The sequence below is a fragment of the Elephantulus edwardii genome, unplaced genomic scaffold, assembly GCF_000299155.1.
Source record: "Elephantulus edwardii isolate Elephantulus edwardi_28Jun2011 unplaced genomic scaffold, EleEdw1.0 scaffold00330, whole genome shotgun sequence".
In the NCBI taxonomy this organism is placed as follows: Eukaryota; Metazoa; Chordata; class Mammalia; order Macroscelidea; family Macroscelididae; genus Elephantulus; species Elephantulus edwardii.
This window is the reverse complement of record NW_006400080.1, coordinates 1,457,579-1,468,435: the sequence shown is the minus strand read 5'-3', so window position 1 is coordinate 1,468,435 and position 10,857 is coordinate 1,457,579.

The following is a 10,857-nucleotide window of genomic DNA, read 5'->3' as shown; positions in this document are numbered from 1 at the left end:
AGGGTGCAACAATGAATGAATGGAATCCCAAAATCTCTGTAGATGTTCATTGAAATGAAAAATAAACAACCTAAATTTTAAAAAAATTGAGCTACATAAATTGATACTAAAATTCCTATGGAAAAGCAATCACAAAGACACAGCCAGGAAAACAGTGAAAAAGAAAAACATCTGGAGGAGAGAAACTACTCCTACTGGCCAATAAAATATACTATAAATCATCTAATTAAAAGAGTATAGTGCTTGGGCATGAACAGGCAAGCAGACCAGTGGAATGAAATAGAAATAAATTCATTCCTGTGGAAATACAGTACATGGTTTTGCCTTTTGGTTCAAGTTGTGTTGGTTAACTTTTTTTCCCCCTACAAACACACTTAGCACCAAGTGTTTCTCTAATATGAAACAGAGTTGGTGGTATAAATGAAGGAAAGATTGTTTTTCAAATAAACTTGGCGATCCATGGACTTTATAAAGCAATTAATGTGAATACTCTTTAAAGATAGCCTTAATGTACATTAAACTCAGGTTCCAAAAACATGTGACATTTTTGTTCCATCAGGGTCACTGGGCCATTGATGTACAGGAGTTCACTGAGAACAACATATAAGCATCACAGAAGAATGAAGTCAAACACATTCCCAATAGTAAAGATGAATGCATATTCTAAGGAAGTGGAAGAGATAAATTTTGGAACTTGTTCATGAATGATCTGGAACCCAGACACCTTTAGCTAAAGTGTACCCTGGTCTCAAAGCCAATGAAGATGTGGCTCTTTCCAGGAGTGTGTGTAGTTCTCTGCATGCATCCTTTTTAGTTCCATAAAATGAAGCGCAGAGAGAGAGACTAGTTTGGTTGCATAGTAGAAAACAAGCATTATTGGTTTTAGTTTTTACATTTTCCTGAAGCTCTGTGGTGGATTAGAGGGACCAGGGCTAGAAATCCATAAATCTTGGAAGTGATTTGCATTGTGAGAGGCTCCAAGGACTGAAGGCAGAAAATATCTCTTCTCTGTTCCATGGTTTGCCGGTGGTTTTTATCTGGAACTTCGTCAGGTGTAATTACTTCCCACTCACCTATTGACTCAACTTGATTCTCCACTAACGGGCATCACAACTGGTCTGGCTCAGTGCTGGATAACTCCAAAGCAAAAGCAGAAGAAAAGCAGAAGAAAGGTTTAATCCATCCTGGTTTAAATCCATTCTGTGATTTTTTAAGACCTGGATGTCACATCAGTTGTACTGCTAAAAAAACATTTCTCATTCTTATTTTTTGTTTGAACCCATTGGAAACATCTATTAAACCCTGTGCAGGGTGAGATTGAACAGAAGCAAATGTGGACTTAATAGTTGAGATGAACCACTCCAGGGTGGGAAGTCATAAACACCACCTTGGGCAAGTTAGTGAGAAACAGTTAGGAAGAACTAAACTGGGGAAATACTAAAGATTGTCAGATCTAAAGAGCAATGCCACAGGTCAGAGTCTTTTCCAGTTTTGTTTTATTTTCACTTCCCCTGCCTCGTGATTTCTAATTCAGTGCATGAAAGTGGTAACTTGAGTTGCATAAGTATGATTAATAGCATACTTTAATATGTCTAAACTTAATGCCAAGTAGAATATTTCCCCCGGTTGTTATTTGGTGATAGAGAGTCAGCCTCTCAAGGGGATGGACTGATACGGTGACTGAAACACAGCAGAGATGGTGAGGATTGGATAGGATCAGGCAGGGTTTCCATTCTCTTTACATTGCGAGTTAGAGCCAATTTAATGTCACATAACAACAATAATGGTGTACTTATAAATAATTCCAAGTACTTGAACTTAATTTACTTTTTAGCAGGGAGAAATTATTTATTTTTGTTATTTGTTTATATTTAAAAGAGTAGTTTTTTGTTTCCAAGGAGCTCTGGTGGCACAATAATTATACCTTCAGCTGCTTGCCTAAAGGTTAGTGGTTGAACCTACCAGCCACTCACAGGAGAAAATATATGGTCATCTGCTTCCTTAAAGATATACAGACTTGGAAACCCAAAGGGGACAGTTCTATCCTAATGCAAGAAATCACTGAGTTGAGATCAATTACGCAAATTAAATACTGTCTTTTGAATAATTTTACTTTTTTTTTTAAATTATTTTTTGTGTGTGTACCGTCAAATCAGATCTGACTGGTACAGTAGGATATTGCGCCTCCTTCTCTGGCAGAGCATCTGGTGGATTTGAACCGTGTTCCTCTGGGGTTGCAGTGCAGCTTCTTGCCACTAGGCCATCAGAGCTCCCCAATTTATTATTTTGTGTGTGTCTGTACCGTCAAATCAGATCCGACAGGTAAAGGAGGACATTGCCCCTCCTTTTCCGACAGAGCATCTGGTGGATTCGAACCACATATCTCTGGGATTGCAGTGCAGCTTCTTGCCACTAGGCCACCAGAGCTCCAAATAATTTTACTTTTTTAAAGACATAACTGGGTGGAATAGCAACACCTTTCTATTCACTGGTCAGAGTGTCACATTACTCACTTGTCTAGTTGTTGTTGTTGTTGTTGTTATGTGCCCTCATAACTATGACTCATAGCGACCCTATGCATGATAGCTTTAAATATTATCATATCCTAAGCCAATCTTACTGTGTCCTATACACCTACCCCAATTGCAGTGTCAGTCCACCATCATCCAGGGTCTTCTCCTACACTGTCCCTCCATCCTTCCAAGGATAATGTCCTTCTCCAAGGACTGGTCTCTCCTGGCAACATGTCCAAAATATATCAGGCAGAGTTTCAAAATCTTAGCCTTCAAATAGCAACTTGGTTTCACCCTCTAAAGGACATATGTTAGTTCTTTTGGCGGTCCGTGGAATGTTCAGTAGTCTTCTCCAGCACCACAGTGCAGAGCCATTGATTCTTCTTCTGTCATCCTTAGTCACTGGCCAGCTCTCTGATGGCCTGGATTAGGCACAGCTTAGTCTGTAGACTGACATTTACTTTCTTTTATTTTTGAAGTCAAAGCGATTCTAAGAGCTTCTTTACCCCTCCCCCTAGTTAAAAAACAGAAACAAACACACAGCAAAAACAACGACAAAAATACCTCTGTCGCATCCTCATTTCACTTAGAAATTTGCTTTAATCACAGTTAGATTAAAGCTCCTGAAGTTCTTTTCAACCAACAGTGGATGTTCAGCAAGTAGTTTTCTAGAGTCTATAATTCCTGTAGTAACACAATTAATTTATTCCTGAGATTTTCAGCAATGACTACTTTTTAGCTCAGATCATGCTGATGAACTTTCGAATGGGCTCAAAATGACCCTAAGTTATATTTGTAAAGGTATTAAATGGTGGATAATGACAATCTGTACAGGAAAGCATTCTTTTATTCTAATCTCCCACACTGCGTTGTTGTTATGTGCTGTTGAGTTGCCTGAAACTCATAGCAACCCTATGTACAACAATGTACAACAGCCCTAAACCCTGCTCTATCCTGTGCCAATCACACTGTCTTCAATACAACTGCCCTGATTACCCCCAGTCACTGAATCAACCCACCTCATAGAGGGTCTTCCTCTCCTGTGCTATCTCTCCACCCTCCCAAGCATGACATTCTTCTCCAAGGACTGGTCCCTCCTTGCAACATGTCCAAAGTATGTCAGACAAAGCTTCAGAATCTTTGCCTCCAAGAAGAAGCCTGGTTTAACCCTCTCCAGAATGAACCTGTTCATTTTCTTAGCAGTCTTGGTATATTCAATACTCTTCTCCAACACCACAGCTCAAAGGCATCAATTCTTCTTCTCTCCTGCCTAGTTATTGCCCAACTCTCTGACACATACCAAGTGATTTCAAAGACCATGGCCTGTGTCAGGTGCACCTTAGTCTCCAGAGTGACACTATTGCTTTTCAGTAATTTGTAGAGATCCTTAACAGCAGACTTTCCCATTATAATATGTCTTTTCATTTCTTGGATGCTGGTGCCAAGAGTGTTCACTGTAGTGCCAAGCAAACTAAAGCTGTTAACAATCTCAATCTCTTCTGATACTGCCAATTGGCCCAGTGGTGAGAATCTTTGTCTTCTTGATATTGAGCCTCAGAGATATTGATATTGCTTTTCTTGATATTGGCATAGTGATGAGAATCTTTGTCTTCTTGATACTGAGACTCAATTCATATTGAAGGTTGCAGGCAGTCCTTGACCTTCTGCAACAAGTGCTTCATAGTACTTTCCTTTATGTCTTCCAGAATTTGCATCCAAGGTGGACAAAATACACAGTCACTGTACTAAAAAAGATTGGCCAACACTGAAATATTTCATTAAGTACCATATGATCAAGAGTCAATGATAATAAAGGAAGAAATACAAGCTGCACTGAAGGCATTGGCAAAAAAGAAGGCCAAGCAACAGATGGGATACCAATTGAACTCTTTCAAGCGACAGATGCAGCCCTGGATGGGATCACTGGTCTACACTAGCAAAATTTGGAGGACAGCTTCCTGGCCTACTGATTGGAAGAGAGTAATATTTGGGTTTTTTCTCATTCCCAAGAAAGTTGATCCAACATAATGTCAAAATTATAGGACAATATCATTACTATCACATGCTAGCCAAATAACTTCTGAGGATCATTCAAAAACAGAACAGTACATGGGTAGATAACTGCCAGATGTGCAAGCTTGCATTTAGAAGAAGCCCTGGCACCAGAAACACCTTGCCAATATCAGATGGATACTGACTGGATGTAGGGAATAACGGAAGAATGTCTGTTTGTGCTTTTTTGACTATGCAAAAGCATTTGACTGTGTGGATCAAAACAAATGATGGCTAACATTAAGAAGAATGAGAATCCTGGAAAAAAGAATTGTGCTTATGCAAAATCTGTACCTAGATCAAGAGGCTATTTTGTGAAAAGAGCAAAGGTACACTTCATGGTTTAAAATTAGGAAAGGTGTACAGCAGGGTTGTATACTTTCTCTATACCCATTTAACCTATATGTTGTTATGTGCCATCAAGTTGACTACAACTCAGAGTGACAATATGAGCTCTCAATTCTGCTCTATCCTTAGCCAGTCTCGCTGTTTCTGATGACATTTACCCTTATTGCCCCAGTTTTTGTGTCAATTCATTTAATCAGAGTCTTCCTTTCCTATGCTGTTCCTTGCCCCTTCCAAGTATAATATCCTTCTCCAAAGATTGTGCCTTCCAGGCTTCATCGCTGAAGTATCATCTCAGACAGACTCAAAATTCTTGCCTTCAATGAACAGCTAGGTTTCATCCTCTCCGGGAAAGACCTGTTAGTTCCCTTGGCAGCATGTGGTATGTTCAATACTCTTCTCCAGCACCACAGCTCAAAAGCATCAATTCTTCTGTTATCCTTGGTCATTGTTCAGCTCTCTGTTACTGAGCAAAGTATTAAAGATCTGAACTCTATGAAGAAAAATGTGTCATCATATTTAGGAAGACTCATCAATAACCTTTGTTATAAAATATACCACAACTTTGCTAACTGAAAGTGAGGAAGACTTGAATCACTTTGTGTAGATGGTTAAATAGTGCAGCCTTCCATATAGTCTACATCTCAATATCAAGAAAATAAAAATTCTCACCATTGGACTCACAGGCAATATCATTATGGGCAGAGAAAGAACTGAGAGTGTCAATCAGGAGTTCAGGAGATGTATTGCACTGGGAAAGTCTGTAATTAGGAAGCTTTCCAAATTTTTGAGGAATAATGATATCAGTTTGAGGACTGAAGTGCACCTGATTCAGACCATAGTCTTTTCAGTCACTTTCTATGCATCTGAAAGCTGGACAAAGAATAAGGATAATAGAAGAATTGATGCCTCTGAGCTGTGGTGTTGGAAAAGAGCACTAAACATCCCATATACTTGCCAAAAGAACAAATAGATATATATTTTGGAGAAGGCGCAGCCAGAGTGCACCTTAGAGGCAAAGATGATGAAGCCTCATCTCACATACTTTGGGTACCTTGTTAGGAGAGATTATTCTTTGAAGAGGGACATGATGCTTGGAAAGGTAGAGAGGAAGACCCTCAAGCAGATGGGTTGACACTGTGACTGTGGAAATATGTGGAGTATGTAAGAGATTTTGAGGGTGGCATGAGATAGGGTAGTGTGTAGATCTGTCATTCAGAGTCGCTATGAGTCATGCTCAACTTGATGGCACCTAACAACAGCACAACACACAACTCGCAATTAATCTTTAAATTCTAAAAGTCAAAGACTACAGTGCACTGGATTCAAGTCTTTTAAATTATTTCATGTTGTTGTTATGTGCCATCAAGTACAATAGCGCTGAACTCTGCCCTATCCTGAGCCAGTCTCACTCTGACACACCTAATCCCATTGCCTCAGTAATTCTCATCCGGGATCTTCCTTTCCTGTGCTGTCCCTCCACCCACCCTTCTGAGCATAATGTCCTTCACCAAAGACTGATTTCTCCTGGTCACATGTCCAGAGTATGTGAGATGGAGCTTTAAAATCCATATGCACCTGAAAATTGGGCAATGAATAAGGATAACAGAAAAAAAATTAAACAAATTGATGATTGTGGTATTGAATATACCATGATCTGCCAAAAGAACAAACACTTCTGCCTTGGAGGACGTACAACCAGGTTGCTCCTTAGAGGCAAGGATGGTGAAACTTCGTCTCATGTGCTTTGGGTATGTTGTCAGCAAGGCCAGTTCTTGGAAAAAGGTATTACTCTGAAAAAGGTGGAGGGTCAGAGAAAGAGAGGAAGACCCTCAACAGGATGGATTGACACAGTGACTATAACAATAGACTTGAGCATATCAGAGATCATGAAGATGACACAGGACAGGGCAAATTTCAGATTTGAGTCACTATGAATCACACCCAACTCAATGGTGCCTAAAAAAACCAATACAGAATTACAGGATCTCATGAAAGTCCCTTGTTGGGTATTAGCAATTCAGAACTGACTCACCGCTGATCCCCCTGTAGATTTTTAGAGGTACAGGAGGAGATTGCCTATCTTTCTCTCACAGAGCTGTTAGTGAGTTCAAACTGCATGCCTTCGGGCTGACAGCACAACTCCTTACTACTAAGCCACTAAAGCTCCCTAGGAGAGTCACTAGCCACTAGTCACTAGACGGGCAGAATTCTTTGGAACTGAATGGGAAATATTTACCAACATTCTCAGCTAAGGTCAAGTAAAGAGTGGTATTTGTTTTCTGAGTGATCTAGGCCAAATTAACCATGCCACCCTCTTCACCCTCCACTTAACTTTGGCTGTGAAGAGCAAAACTATATCCCTTTATGTAGTCAGCAGAGAATTTCAGTTGAAGGTACTAGTCACATGAATCAAATGATCCATTTATATTTGTTAAACTGCATTAGTCAGGTAGCGTCCCATCACTCAATGTGACTGTGCAAGTGTGCCACGGGGTTTATACAAAAAAGGACCCTTTTTGATCCCAAAACTCATACCTGAGGACAAGACCACTAGAGGATTCTGACAATTCTGGGGGGGAATGTCAGATAGTTTTTGCATTCCTACCAATCACAAACCATGAGCATCCTGTAAGCCAGCTTGGACCTCTGAAAAGAGCCACAGTCAATTAATTCAATAAAAATGTAATCAGTGAGCAGGTGATAATACCATTTTATTAAAAACATAAACCAGGAAACTTTGTGTGTTTCAGAAGGTAAGAATAGAAGAGAGGAAACCAGTTATTTCATTTCACCATTTGATTTAAGAGTTGAATCCAAGCCTTAAATTTTCATAAAAGCACAAGGTAAATGCACTGCCCTCCTCATTTATCTTGACATCCACATGACTTAATTCCACAATTACTAAAGATCTTCTTTAAGGCCGAGATTAACGCCTACCAATGATGCTAGCCATAAGAGCTAACTAGTTAATTAAGTGATTAGAAGATAAAGGTTTAATGATTTTTAACTAATTTGAAAGGATAAAGAGATCCCTTTGTAAATGTCTTGACTGTACATTAAAGAGAACCCTTTGCTCCGTTTATTTTAATACAGTGTTTTTTCCACAGTTGGGGCTTCCATGACTGGCGCTGGCCAGATCTGCTTCTAAGAATCTCAGCCCTTTCATAGAAAGGCCAACAAGGAGAAGAAGCAATGGTTCTTAGGGATAGAGACAATAATAAAAGAAACTATGGCGTTCATGTTGCTAGCTCTTAGTTGTCATCAAGGGGGCTCTGACTCACATGATCTCATGAACCACAAAGAACATTGCTCAGTCCTGTACCAGTTACATTATTCCTCAGTTTTCCCCAAGGTATCTGTGTATGTGTGCATACGCGCACACACACACACACGCACACACACACACACACAGGCATGTGTGTGTGTGTGCGTGTGTGTGTGTAACCTGCAGTTTTATCACACTCCTTTCATAATGATTTTAGAGTTGGAAAGGTTTTGTGTAAACACAGATTTTCATAATATTAGATCTTCTTTCTCCTAAAGACACCTGGGAAGTTGGCACATCCCTACATTTTGAGCTCAGGCATGATTGTGGAGCTTGGGCATCAATGCAGAAGGAGTGCATGTACTTGGGGTACTTCTAAGTGGAATCATGAGGACTCGATGTGCTGCCATATTTCCTTTACCCTTTTCACCATTATGACTCCGAATATTCCCCATCCATAGTTATTGCTCTGTTCAATGTGTGAATGGAACCCGATAGACAGATAATAGAGCATAATCTCACTAAATTTATAATGCATATTGGGTGAGAGAGAATGAATTTTTAGATTTGGGTTAAGTCTCTGAGATCTGGAGTTCTTTATTTCTCTGGCGTTACAGTCCATCATCCATGGTTGTTCTGATGCTGAACACTGTGACGCTGATGTGTCAAATGTGGCGGACAGTAGTTGGTGGAGCTCCCTGATTAAAACAAGCTTGGAAGCAGTAGTGGCATCCACCTCAGAATAGCTTGCCTCCAGAAACCCCATGAACTTGGAGAAATGATGAAAGTTATAGAAGTGTTCAGATCTTTTGTTCATAGGGTCACTAGGAGTAGTCTACAACTCGACGACACTTAACAACAACAACTACAACAACCTGATTCAGCTCCTAGTCATTTTACAAATCAATATTTAACAAAGCTGGTCATCTAAAACATGTATTTCCCCCAAGCTTTTGGAGACTCACACAATGTCTGGTATGTGAATACGAAAAATTCAAAGAATATTTATTTTAACAAAAGGTTATAAGAACTCATGGAGGGTTTTTACAGATGGCATCATGCTTTCATGTTGCAAATGTCAATGTGCATAGTCTGGCTTTAGGTGTTTGTTCATTTTTTTTAATAAAATATTTATAGTTTCAAATATACTTTTTTTTCAGTCCCGAGAGTATTATTCTGCGTGAACAAACTCAGTCTTATAAAGACAAATATTGCATAAGACCATTGTTGTAAAAATATAATAACTAGTAAAAAGTATATAAAAGTCAAAAACGGGAAGAAGAGAAGGGTAGGGGGAATCACTAGGACTACTGAATTTGGTGTCTGAAGAGTGTGTATGAATGAAATAGGAAAGATCAAATGGGGACTTGAAAAGACAGGGTAATAGTAGGCATAAACAGATGGTGATTAATTTTATAGAATGCAATGTGTATGACTGATCATTTGAAATATAATGTGAATGAAGGAATGCGTGGAACACAATGCACAGGAATGATACAAAACATATACATATTTTGTAAACAAACCAATAAGAAATTTTTAAAAATTTTTTATAAAAAGACAGTACATCCTAATGTACAATCTTAAGGCCCAACTTGTTTGTGGTGCAGAGCTTTATTCTCTATTCACGTCCTTTAGTTTCAATTCTACTGCATTATATTGTCATATGCCCAAATGACTTAATCTATGGCCCTCAGACCTGTCTTTCATTGTTTTAGTTCAAACATTCCTCTAGGTCTTACAGCCCTGGTGTGTCCACTTGCCGAACAGCGATAACTTGTGGTTGCTGTGAGGTTGAACACTGGGATACTGATGTGTCAGATGCATTAATGGTTACCCATGGCAGACAGTGTTGAGTGGAGCTCCCCGATTAAAACAAGCTTGGAAGCAGGAGTGGCATCCACTTCCATAATAGCTTGCCTCTGGAAACCTTATGAACCTGGAAAAAGGATGATACACAAGTGTTGAGGACTTTCCTTCATAGTGTCGCTATGAGTCGCCTGCGACTTGATGGCACTTAACAACATGCCCAAATGAATAAACCCCACACATTGGTTCTAACTGAGATCTGACATAAGGAGTTGATTGAGAATTTCCTCATCATTGTGCAGTAGGCTCAACACATTTAGTCTTGAGATGCCAGAAAAGGATTGACATAGGTTTTAGAGTTTAACACTGAAAGTGTGACAATAACAGGTGACCTATTATTGCCTTTGGAGTTAGTACTCATTTGTGAGGATCCTTGAGTAACCAAAGTTAATGTATTCAGATCCTACTTCAGAGATTGGCAGTTCTAGTCCATCCAGAGGCACCTCAGAGGAAAGATTTGGCAATCTGTTTTTGAAAACCCAACCATTTAAAACCTTCTGCACCAAAATTCTACTCTAAAACATGAGGTCATCATCATGAGTTAGAATTAATGATAATTTTTTTTCTTCCTCTCCTTCAGTCTTTCATGTGCTCTATTGGCTCATACTCAAAGGAGCAATGCACAAATGCTGGCTGCTTTCCTCAGAGATGCTAAATTACAGTTAAAATAGGAGCCCAACTATTGTAAACATACGGAGAACAAGATGTAACCAATGACACAATTACAAGATGTGAACCTAGTTCCATAAATCAACTAGAACTGGAAAGAGACACAAGCAAAATTAAAAGGGATTGTGAATGGTCTACTTT